Raw genomic sequence first — 13,530 nt, 5'->3', positions numbered from 1 at the left:
TATATATATATATATATAGACTATAAGCAGACGTGTTGGAATTTGCAGAATACAAAGGGAATTGCACATCCATATAATTACGGGGGTGTAGGATACTGTCCACCACTTCCAGGATAATCAGGCGCCGTCTCATAAACGGGGGGGCCCCTGCAGATTATTTAGACACAGATTAGTTGATTAGTAGTATTGGATCGATGTGCAATTAAGTCAGACCTTAAACTTTATTACTATTTATTTATATATACCATTAAGAAATTAAAGAATAAACTAGCAACTGAAGTATCATCATATACTTTTGTTTATAACAAGATTACGAGAATAATACAGACAGATCGATGTGTAGTTATCCTACCTGGAATAACCACCCTGGGCATACGCATAAGATATCAGAAGAAAGATAGTCAAAAGGAGGACCATTGCCATTGGTTTCTTAACAGAGAAACCCATTTTTATTTTTGTGAATGAATATTATCAAACATCTATTCGGCTTTTATATATACACCACATTCACATAAAGAGACGAAGACCCGACGACTGCTTCTTCTTACTTCGGGTCGTGATTTTTCCACTGAGATTTTTTATTCATACAATGAAAAAGAGTGTGTATGGACATTTATACCCCTCCATTTAATTATCATTTACTAAAAATGCTCCATCTCCATCACTTAGCAGAATCCCAAATTCTATTAGCAATTGCAGGTTTCTTGTGATATGTTTGTTTTGATTAGGTGTGCTAAATTTAACAAGTGCTTGAATTCAGCGCAAAGATCTCACCTTTAATTACCCAGCCACCAATGCCTCCTGCCACCTTCTTTCACTTTTACTTTCTTTCATGCCTTATAATCACTCTGCTCTCTCTTATGTATATTCTTTTCTAATGTATTTGAGTAATCAGACATTTTAATACAAATTTTTCTCTTTGATTTGTTAAATTTATGTTCATCAATGATCAGGATATATGGACAAACCTTGATATCTAATCAACCATGATGACTAAACTTTTCCAATAGCCCCGATTCAGATTTTCCAAGGGAAATTAACCATCAATATTTACCTAATTTTATTCCAAGCAACTTATAACTTTTAGTATTTTACCGTATAAGTTACTGTTGTTACACCAATTTTAATCACTACTGGATGCTCAAAGAATACAACGCAAAACACAGGGTAAAACCCTATAAAATACAGAGAAAACTAATAATAGGATTGATAAAATACAAGGAATCAGAGACAGACGAAGATGTGAACTTCTTCAATAATTACTAGTAATTAAATTAAGGGTATAAATGTCTATTCACAATTTTTTCTGTGGATGAGTAAAATCGTTAAGTGGAAAAATCAATATCCTTTTCTTATTTAATGTGCAAATAGGACCACAACTTAATCAAACACATATTTTTCCACAATATTGTTTCTTAGCTTGTAGGGATATAGTCCAATCAATTGTATAGTTTGATTTTTAAGTTTTGAGTCTCTAAAAGTCGGTTTCCTCACACTTACAGTAAGTTCTTTATTTATTTATAAAGATCAACGTCATTTTCTCAATAAACAATGACCATATATATATATATATATATATATATATATATATATATATATATATATATATATATATATATATATATATAAAATTGGGTCCTGAAACTATGGAAAGGATTATACAATATTATACAGATACAATTGGATCTATTCTATATATACATTGACTAAGAGTCCCCCATAGTTTGAGCGGGAGGAAGTCGGATGCTCAAACTGTCTCTGAAATCCAGGAATAGCTGTCTAGGTAAACCTTTTGTGAAGATGTATGCATATTGGTAAGCAGAAGGAACATGAAGAACTCGTATTTGGCCAATTGCGACTTTTTCCCGAACAAATAGAATATCCATTTCTATGTGTTTGGTGCGCTGATGTTGGACAGGATTACCGGATAGATAGACGGCGGAAATATTATCACAATAGACGATGGTGGCTCGCTGTAATGGAGTGTGTAGCTCAAGCATGAGGTTACAGAGTCAACACGCTTCAGCAACTACGTTTGCAACACCGCGATATTCTGCTTCAGCACTGGATCGAGAGAGAGAGTGGTCTGTCGCTTAGCAGACCATGAAATGAGATTATCGCCAAGAAAAATACAATAGCCTGAAGTCAAGCGTCTGGTGTCGGGACAACCGCCCCAATCAGCATCAGTATAGGAGACAAGTTGCGTAGTAGGAAAACAATGCAATGTCAGACCGTGCGACAGAGTACCTTGAAGATACCAAAGAATGCGCTTTAGTGCATTGAGATGAGGGAGCCTTGGGGCGTGCATAAACAGACATATTTGTTGAACAACATAGGCTATATCAGGGCGTGTAAATGTGAGGTATTGCAGAGCACCTGCTAAGCTGCGATATAGGGATGGATCAGAAACCGGTTCGCCATTATGAAGACTAAGCTTAGAGTTGGTGTCCACTGGAGTAGCGACAGGCTTACACGCTTCCATATTTGCACGTCTAAGTATCTCTTCAATATATTTGCATTGTGACAAGAACATGCTGTTGTTGGTTCGAGTGACAGAGATGCCTAAAATATAAGACAAGGGGCCAAGATCAGTCATGTCAAATTCTTGTTTTAATCCGACGATGAGACGTAACTTGAGTGTAGTGGAGGAGGTGGTCAAGACGATGTCGTCGACATATAGAAGTAGGTAGGCGATGTCATTGCCCTGTTTGTAGATAAACAAAGAATTGTCACTTTTGCTGCACACAAAGCCAATAGTTAGTAGATAAGACGCAAAACGTTGATACCAAGCACATGGTGCTTGTTTTAAACCATAAAGAGACTTGCGCAATTTGCAAACATGAGTAGGATAGCGTGAATAAAAAAATCCAGGTGGTTGGTGCATATACACCGTTTCACGCAAGTTCCCATGTAAAAACTCATTTTTAACATCCAATTGATGAATGTCCCAATTTCGTCCCAATACAAGACTAAGAACTGTTCTTATTGTGGTTGGCTTGACTACTGGACTGAACGTTTCATCACAGTCGATCCCAACTTCTTGTGTTTTTCCATTTACAACGAGGCGTGCCTTGTATCGTTCCAACGTGCCATTTGCCTTGAACTTATGGCGAAATAGCCAATGACAACGAAGTACATTGTGATTCGTTGGTCTTGGCACAAGCTCCCATGTTCCCTGTTTCAATAAAACATTATATTATGTTTGCATAGCATCGAGCCTATTTTGGTCCATAAGGGCAACCCTAGGGTTTGGGGGTATAGGGGAAATGTGTTGAGTGTGTAGAGTAAATATGGTTTTGGGTTTGACAATCCCACTTTTTGATCGTGTTTGCATGTATGATGTTGGTGGTGGTGATGGTGATTGTAGAGGTGAACGGGGAGGGGTGGTGGGAGAATCGGTTGAAGGGGTATTGGTAGTGGTTTGTGGAATAGGTGGAGGTGAAGGGTGAGGGTTGGGAACAACTAAAGAGCCATGGTTGGGGGTTGAAGTTAGTAGTAGGTCAGGGTAAGTGAGATATGGAGATGGATCAGTGGTGTCGAGGAAGTCATATGATTCGGCTCGGTATTTGGTGAGATCGGAATATGGAAAAATATGCTCGTGAAATGTGACATGACGGGAGATGATAGGTTTGGCGGTAGATAGAGAGAGGAAAAGACAACCTCAATGGTTGTCAGGATAGCCGAGAAACACACATGGTTGGGAGCGTGGTGCGAGCTTGTGTGGGTCGGTGGTGGAGGCATTCGGGTAGCACAAACAACCAAAGGTGCGTAGGTGTTTATATGTTGGTTTGCGTAGGTAAAGTATTTCTGCTGGTGTTTGATTTTTAGTGGCTCGGGATGACAAGATATTGGTGAGGTAAGTAGAAGTATGAAGGGCATAATTCCAGTAGGAGGGAGGAAGAGAGGCATGTATAAGGGAAGTTCGGATCATGTTGTTTAGAGTTCGGATGAGACGTTCGGCTTTACCATTTTGAGAGGATGTATATTGACAGGTAAACCGTAGTTGTATACCATGGTTTTTACAAAAATCTTTGAACAGTCCGTTGTTGAATTCGCGACCATTGTCGCATTGGAAAGATTTAATGGTGGTGGAGAACTGGGTTTGAATCTGTTTTTGAAAGTGAAGAAGTGTAAGAAAGGTTTCAGACTTTGCTTTTAAAGGGAATGTCCATATGTAGTGGGAAAAGTCATCAAGTAAAACAAGGTAATATTTGTGGTTTAGTTTACTTGTTATGGGTGATGTCCATATGTCGGCATGTATAATATCAAACGGTAAATGTGTAACAAAAACAGAATCATCAAAAGGTAACCGACAATGTTTTCCCAACGAGCATGAATTACAAGAAAACAAATTGTTTTTAATACTAGATAATGAAAGACAAGAATTTAAATGTTGTAAAGTTGAAGCTGCAGGATGTCCTAGACGGGTGTGCCAGATGTTGGGAGACACGGTGAGAAGAACAGTTGGAGGATGCTCGGGTATGGAGGATGGTGTGAGCGGGTAGAGGTCACCGGGGCTATCACATTGGGTGATAGGTGTCTTCGTGGCTAGATCCTTCACAATAAAACCGGTAGTGTCAAATTCAACAGATGTATTATTATCACGGTTAAACTTTTTGACTGAAACAAGGTTTTTAATAATGTTGGGAACATAGTAAACATTGTTGAGCTTTTAAGGATGGTTAAGGTAATAGGTGATAGCGTTTCTGCGACCAAGAATTGGGACTCGAGTGCCATTACCAACAAGAATATAATTATTATTATTGAAACGAGAATAGTTTGAGAGATTACCCGCATCGCTTGTGAGGTGCGAAGTAGAGCTCGTGTCCATATACCAAAATGGATTAGGAGGATGCATCTGCATGGTGTGGAAGGCTGCGATGAGCTCAGTGGGTGTCATCGGGGTGCTATGGGCCGAGTGTTGGTCTGTGGTGAAGTGGGCATGCGCTACAAGTTGGTCCGATTGTTGTTGGGGTGTTGGTGGGCGGTAAATGGGTCTAGAGCCCATGATTCCGGCCTGAGAGGGTGCTGTTGGATACGGGGATGGGGGTGCAGCCCAAGGGTAAGGTGGGAACCATCCAGGCCATTTCCAGGTTGGGTTTGTTGCGTCGTGTTTCTTCAAGAAGGAGGGAGGATTTCGCTTTGTTGAAAGTGGGGAGGGGATCGGCCTGTTGAATAATAGTGGTGACAGTGACATAGTGACCTTTGGTGAGATCTTAACGAGTTGAATGACCATCTTGGTTTTGGATACAGGGTGCCCAACATTCTCCAGTTGATCTGCAAGGTTTTTGAGTCGAGCATAATAATCTGTGATATTGGAGAAGGAAGAGAGGCGGTTATTATTGAATTGTTCCTCAAGGTAAACAACACGAGCGGTTCGATTATTGATGAAAATTTCTTGAAGGCGTTTCCATAGATCAAGGGCCGAGGCACCTGGTTTCATGATTGTGTGGGCAAGTTCAGTAGAGATAGTGCTATAGATCCACTGTTTGACAAGAGCATCGAGACGATCCCATGTAGCGTTGTCAACATCGGTTGGTTTTTCTGCTTCTTCATCGATGTGATCTTTGACATTATAAGCACATAGGTGAATGTTAAAGAATTTTACCCATGATGCATAGTGATCGTCTGTTTGATTGAGGATGAGGGGTATGGCATTCTTGATGTTACCAACTGTGAAGGCTGGGTGGAAGTTGGTTTTGGGAATGGATGTGTCGCCTTCACCCATGATTGATTCAAAGAAACAGGAGAAGAAAAAGAAGAAAAGAAAAGAGGTCGAAGAGATGATGATACAGGGGCTCTGATACCATAAAGATCAACGTCGTTTTCTCAATAAACAATGACCATATAAATATACAATTAGGTCCTGAAACTATGGAAAGGATTATACAATATTATACAGATACAATTGGATCTATTCCATATATACATTGACTAAGAGTCCCCCGTAGTTTGAGCGGGAGGAAGTCGGATGCTCAAACTGTCTCTGAAATCCAGGAATAGCTGTCTAGGTAAACCTTTTATGAAGATGTCTGCATATTGGTAAGCAGAAGGAACATAAAGAACTAGTATAAAGATCAACGTCATTTTCTCAATAAACAATGACCATATAAATATACATTTGGATCCTGAAACTATGGAAAGGATTATACAATATTATACAGATACAATTGGATCTATTCCATATATACACTGACTAAGAATTTATTTATTAAAAAACAATGATAGAAATATTTTAGTTTGAAAAATAGTGGTAAAAGTAAATTAGTTTTTATAAATCGGGTCTATTAATTGTGTAACACCGTGAATTTCAAAATAATTTTTCGCATAATATAAAAACATATTCATTTAATTTCCATTAAAACATCAATGTTTGAAACTCCAATCCATGTCATACAAAGAATCCCAAGATCACATAACATAAAAATCCCATGTGTATGTACTGATCAAGTCGGCGCCTTCCCACGGTCATCACTAGTACCCGAAACAAATAACACCAACACTGTAAGCACAAAGCTTAGTGAGTTCCCCAAAATACCACGCATAACACATATTAGCCACTCGAGGCTGTAACTCTGTGGGTCCGTAGACCCTACTCTGTGAACCCTTTGGTTCTAACTCTGGGAACCTTCCGGTTCCAACTCTATAAACATGCACAACATAAATCACATAGAAATAATGCAGTACAACACATAACATACATATAGCATACAAATAATCTGTCACATAACTCTGATTACCTACTCAAGGTAAAGTATAGTGAGAAGACTCACCTTGCGTATCTCGATAACTCGCAAATCCCGGAAATCACTCGCGCTCGATCCTCCGAGCTATAATCCTCCTATAACACAATATATCTCTAATTAACACTTTCACAACTAAGGTTGACTACCCCTATCAAGTCAACACTGGTCAACTTTGGTCAACGGTCAACGGTCAATTTTGACCGAACTTGGTGAGTGCACTAGAGCGACTCGGCGAGTCTATACGTGTTCACTGACTCCCTAGAATCCTCCCTTGACACGTCGAGTGCTTCCCTGACTCGACGAGTTCCACCTGGCATGAATCGCAGGGCCACCACGACTCAACTCGCCGAGTCTCAAGAACAACTCGTTGAGTTCAGGCTTGACTCAGCCCCCTAATGACTCTCCCTGACTCACTGGGTCAACCCCCAACCCAACGAGTCCACTCGATGAACACTTTACGTGAAACCCTAACCCTACTCGCCGAGTCTCAAGAACAACTCGGCGAGTTCATGCCATGCACAAAATCTATTGACCTTCTGAGGTCAGATCTGCTTTCCCAAACCATAGATCTAGCCTCCCCAAGCATGAATGTCACGTAAAGTTTGGAACTTGATGCTTGTATAACCCCCACAAGGCATCAAAAGATGATTTGGTCCCAAAAATGACCACCTAGGTCTAATAACTCCATAATAACCCAAAAAGCCCCAAGGGTTAAGGTCTCTGGACCTCTTTGAGTCCAGATCCAAGGCACAAACTCGAAGAGGGACCATTTGCTTCACATAATCACTCTTCAAAGGGATTATAAAACCCTAACTCTAAAGATCAACCCTAAAACTGAAGGAGATTCGAATCATTACCTCAAAATGAAGCCTCTGGACTCTGGATCTGCTAGAATCTCACCTCCTCCTTGCTCTTGCCACCTTCTTCTTGCTAAACAAGGAATACAAAGGCCCAAAAGTGACTTCTTCTCTCCCAAAACGAATTAGCTCTCTTAGGGTTCTCTCAAGGGACTGGTAGCCGCAATGGGAGGCTATAAGTGCCCTTAAATAGGCTCCGAACCCGGGGATTTAGGGTTTCATTAAACAGCATGGACTCGCCGAGTCCACTCCTTGGACTCGCCGAGTCCAGGAGCGAACCCGCGTCCAAACCGCGATCCTACTCGACGAGTCTGAGCTCCAACTCGCCGAGTATCCTCTCAAAATACCAAAAATATAAGAATGAATAATACCTAGGAATCCGGGCTGTTACAACTCTCCCCCACTAGAACTAGACTTTGTCCTCGAAGTCCCGCTCTGCAAATAACTCCGGATGCTGCTCGCACATCTCACGCTCAGGCTCCCAAGTCATCTCGGACCCCTTCCGATGCTGCCACTGAACCAAAACTAAGGGTACCTCCTTGTTCCTCAGAACCTTGATTTTCCGATCCCTGATTGCCACTGGTCTCTCTGCATAATTCAGGCTCGCATCCACCTGAATATCCTCCAATGGAACCACTGCCGACTCATCGGCTATACACTTCCGCAATTGCGACACATGGAAAGTGTCGTGAATCTGCCCCAACCCCACTGGCAAATCCAAACGATAGGCTACCCGGCCTACCCTCGCGATCACTCGGAATGGACCAATATATCGGGGCCCCAACTTGCCCCTCTTCCTGAATTGAATCACTCCTTTCCAAGGGGAGACCTTCAGGAGTACAAGGTCGCCGACCTGAAACTCAAGCTCGGACCGGCGTCTGTCTACATAGCTCTTCTGACGACTCTGAGCGGTCAACAACCTCTGTCTGACCTGCTGGATCTGCTCTGTCGTCTGAAGCACGATCTCTGTACTGCCCATCACACGCTGTCCAACCTCTCCCCTACAAATGGGGGTCTGACACCTCCTCCCATACAACAGCTCAAAGGGCGGCATACTAATGCTCGAATGATGGCTGTTGTTGTAGGAAAACTCTGCCAAGGGCAAATATGCATCCCAACTTCCCCCGAAATCCAACACACATGCCCGGAGCATGTCCTCGAGCTTTTGAATCGTCCGCTCACTCTGACCGTCTGTCTGGAGATGATATGCGGTACTAAAATGCAGCCTAGTACCCAACTCCTCATGAAACTTCTTCCAGAATCTGGAAGTGAATCGCACATCACGGTCTGACACAATCGAGATCGGCACCCCATGCCGAGATACCACTTCCCTCATGTACACTTCTGCCAATTTCTCTGCTGAAGAACTCTCGCTGATAACAAGAAAGTGAGCGCTCTTCGTCAACCTGTCCACAATCACCCAAATTGCATCAACTCCCCTGGCAGTCCTTGGCAATTTGGTGATAAAATCCATGGTGATCTGTTCCCACTTCCATTCGGGAACCTCCAACGGCTGCAACTTACCATGCGGCCTCTGGTGCTCGGCCTTAACCCTACGGCAGGTCAAGCACCTCTCAACAAACTATGCAACATCCCTCTTCATACAGGACCACCAATACTCTTTCCTCAGGTCCAAATACATCTTAGTGGCCCCAGGATGGATCGAAAACTTCGACCGATGAGCCTCTTCCATCAAAATGGCACGCGTTCCTCCCACAAACGGCACCCAGATACACCCCTAAAATGTCATAAGCCCCCGACCATCGGTAACGAACTCTGAAACCAAACCAACAACCCGCTCTTTCTTCTGCATCTCAGGTTGCACAGCCTCGGCCTGTGCCCCACGAATGGCGTCCAACACTGGAGCTATCACAGTCAATCTCAAACATACATCCCGCTCTGCGGCTCAGTGCATCGGCTACCACATTAGCCTTGCCTGGGTGGTACAGGATTTCACAATCATAATCCTTGACCACATCCACCCACCTTCTCTGTCGCATATTTAGGTTGGGCTGATCCATAAAATATTTCAAACTCTTATGGTCCGTGTATATCGTACACCGAACCCCATACAGGTAGAGACGCCAAATCTTGAGGGCGAACACCACTGCCCCCAACTCTAGATCATGTGTGGGATATCTCGTCTCATGAGGCTTCAGCTGCCTCGATGCATATGCTATCACATGCCCTCTCTGCATCAGCACCGCTCCCAACCCCAAAATCGATGCATCACAGTATACCACAAAGTCCTCCATCCCCTCCGGGAGGGCTAACACCGGGGCTTCGCATAACCTTTGACGAAGCGTCTCAAAGGAGGCCTGCTGCTCGGGGCCCCATGAAAAAGCGACACCCTTCCGGGTCAACCTGGTGAGTGGCACTGCGATCTTAGAGAAATCCTTGATAAATCTTCGATAATAACCTGCCAACCCTAAGAAACTCCTGATCTCGGAGGGTGACCTCGGCACCTCCCAACTCATCACTGCCTCAACTTTGTCCGGGTCGACCAATATCCCTTTCTGGTTAACGAGATGCCCTAGGAACTGGACCTCTCGCAACCAGAAATCACACTTGGAGAATTTGGAATAAAGCCTCTCCGATCTCAGAACTCCGAAAACCTCCCTCAAATGCTCCTCATGCTGCTCTCTAGATCTCGAATATACCAAAATGTCGTCGATAAATACAATCACCGACCGATCCAGCATCGGCCTGCACACTCGGTTCATGAGATCCATGAACACTGCCGGGGCATTGGTGAGCCCGAAAGGCATCACCACAAACTCGTAATGCCCATAACGCGTCCTGAACGCTGTCTTCTGGACGTCCTCATCTCGCACCTTCACCTGATGATATCCAGACCTCAAATCGATCTTGGAGAACCAAGATGCTCCCTGCAACTGATCGAACAAATCGTCGATCCTCGGCAACGGGTAACGGTTCTTGACCGTCAGCTTGTTCAACTCCCGGTAATCGATGCACATCTGGTGTGAACCATCCTTCTTTTTGACAAACAGGATAGGCGCTCCCCATGACGAGCTGCTCGACCGAATAAACCCCTTCCCCAGCAGCTCCTGAAGCTGCGAGGGTAACTCTTGCATCTCTGGAGGTGCAAGGCGATAAGGCACCTTAGCGATAGGCGCGGCCCCCGGCACCAAATCGATACTGAACTCCACTTGCCTCACAGGAGGCACACCCGGCAACTCCTCAGGAAACACATCCGGGAACTCACGCACTACCGGAACCTCCTCAACTGACCGCGGTCTCTCGGAATCCACCCACGTATCCATCATATACGCCACAAAATCCTTACAACCCTGCTGTAGACACTGCCTCGCCCTAGTGGCCGAACAAAACGCTGATCCAGAACGTGTACCCTCGCCGTACACCGCAAGAACTCCCCCACTAGGGTCTCGTATGGTCACCAGCTGTCGCTCGCAGTCGATAACCGCACCGAATCTGCTCAACCAATCCATGCCCACAATGACACAGACATCACCCATCGCAATAGGAACCAGATCAATCGGGAACTCAACACCGAAAATATCGACTACGCACCCTCGGAGAACCTCCGTGGCATATATCACCCTCTCGTCAGCTATGGAAACTCTCAGAGGCCGACTCAACGCCTCACGACTAACACTGATATGCTAACTAAAAGCCAAAGATACAAAAGACGGACTCGCACCCGAGTCAAATAACACCAAGGCAGGTACAGAATTCACAAGAAAAGTACCTACGCATAACATAATATAAGCATAATATCTCAACATCAAAATAAATACACGAAAGAATACATACCAGCCACGACATCGGGCGTTGCGCGGACCTCCTCCGCGGTCAACTGAAAAGCTCTCCCTCGTGCCCTCGGCGCCTCGACCTTCACTGGCCGACTCTCGGTAGCTCTGATGGCGGCAGGGGCAGGTCCCTGAGGTGCTCCCTGAGATGATCCTCGCAATTGCGGACACTCTGCCTTCCGGTGTCCAGTCTGGTTGCAGTGGAAACACACCGCAAACCCCTTGGGGCAGTCCTTGGCCATATGCCCCTCCTTGCCACACTTGTAGGAAGATCCCGCTCTACAGACTCCGTCATGACCCTTGCCGCACTTCCCACAAGTGCGGCCCTTCTGGCTCCCTGGTTTGGGATCAGCGGGCTTGGCCCGCTTGGCTGCCGGCTGAGACTGCGCCGGTCGCCGATCCCTCCCCTGAGACTCTGCTTCCTCCCTGTCCTGAGTCTCTAGCTCAATCTCCCTCTTCCGGGCATTTTCCTGAAGCTTGGCAAATGTCCGGTACGAGGAGTTCGCCACGAACTCCCGAATGTCTCGCCTCAAGATACTCAAATATCGGCTCATACGTGCCTGCTCAGTGGACACGTGCTCAGGGCAGAACATCGCCCTCTCATGGAACATCCTGGTAATCACCGTAACAGACTCAGTACCCTGTTGGAGGGTCAGAAACTCCTGGGCCAAACGCTCCCTCTCCACCTGGGGAACGTACTCATCTTGGAACATGGCAGTGAACCTCTCCCAGGTCACTGCCGCAAGCTCAGCAGGTGTAAAGTGCGCCGTCACAAACTTCCACCAGTCCTTCGCTCCCAAGCGAAGCTGGTTCACTGCGAACCGAACCTTCAAATGCTCAGGAGATGAGCAAGTGAAGAAACACCCCTCTATGTTAGAAATCCATCTCATAGTCGCCACCGGGTCCTGGGTCCCATCAAACTGTAGCGGTTTTGTGTTGCTGAACTCTCGGAACAGCAACGCATCACCACCCTGCGGCCTCGCGGCAGCAATAGCTGCGGTGGCAGCTGCAACAGCAGCCTCAGAAAGAGCGGCATAACGCTCGTCGAAGGTCTCAATCAACGTGGTCTTAATAAACCCGAACATCTTTGGTATCTCTGCCCTGATGGCCGCAGCCACCTCCTCATGGATGATCCGGCAAATCTCCTCATCACTGGTCTCACTGCTCTCAGGCATCAGACGCGTCCTCACCATGATCTACCTCTGAAATACAACATACGATAAATTAGAATCCATTCGAGCATACTCACACTCGACAACTCATTCCTCCTTGATCCTTGGCATTCCAAAGATTCCTACTTGGGTTGTACACCGCTCCGGTGCTTTCAGTAGTACGGGCCCAATACTACTGTCCGCACCGTATCAGAATACACCCCAAGTCCTCCTCTTCGGATCCCAAATTCCAAGTACTCTATCATGCATAATCCACTCTCTAACAGATCTCTCATAAGCCCCTCGCTGCTACCTACTCACTCTCAAGCATCTCATAGCAGCTCACCTCTCCCTAGGCTAACGCATCACAAATCAGGCCACTCTAGTCCTAATAGGAGTACCTAGCCTACTCTAGCATGAGAATACATCATATCAATATCAATATCACATAACATGAGGGTATTTTGGGAAATCACCATTCGGGCGCGGACTGATCGTACACACAACTCTGCTCTGCGTTCTTCAAAAAATCTTTTACTTTTATTTTTGAAAATACTTCTCAAATCCTCAGTTTGAGTTCAAATACGCCCGAAGGTGTACTTGAATCCCTCAAACCAAGGCTCTGATACCAACTTGTAACACCGTGAGTTTCAAAATAATTTTTCGCATAATATAAAAACATATTCATTTAATTTCCATAAAAACATCAATGTTTGAAACTCCAATCCATGTCATACAAAGAATCCCAAGATCACATAACATAAAAATCCCATGTGTGTGTACTGATCAAGCCGGCGCCTTCCCACGGTCATCACTAGTACCCGAAACAAATAACACCAACACTGTAAGCACAAAGCTTAGTGAGTTCCCCAAAATACCACGCATAACACATATTAGCCACTCAAGGCTGTAACTCTGTGGGTCCGTAGACCCTACTCTGTGAACCCTCTGGTTCTAACTCTGGGAACCTTCCGGTTCCAACTCT

At 44.8% G+C, this 13,530-nt stretch overlaps 1 long non-coding RNA gene across 1 annotated transcript; it reads right to left on the bottom strand.

The window, feature by feature from the left end:
- Positions 1 to 16: 16 nt before the first annotated feature.
- LOC145051821 (uncharacterized) lies at positions 17 to 873 on the bottom strand. The gene is made up of 2 exons (XR_013683833.1): positions 353 to 873; positions 17 to 147 (listed from the first exon to the last, which is right to left on the bottom strand). It is a non-coding gene; the product is annotated as an uncharacterized LOC145051821 (long non-coding RNA).
- Positions 874 to 13,530: the final 12,657 nt, after the last annotated feature.

Source organism: Lactuca serriola, chromosome 5 (genome assembly GCF_051521515.1).
Source record: "Lactuca serriola cultivar US96UC23 chromosome 5, Lser_US96UC23_V15, whole genome shotgun sequence".
Classification (NCBI taxonomy): domain Eukaryota; kingdom Viridiplantae; phylum Streptophyta; class Magnoliopsida; order Asterales; family Asteraceae; genus Lactuca; species Lactuca serriola.
Note: the sequence above shows the minus strand (reverse complement) of the source record. Positions and strands in the feature narration are given on the sequence as shown.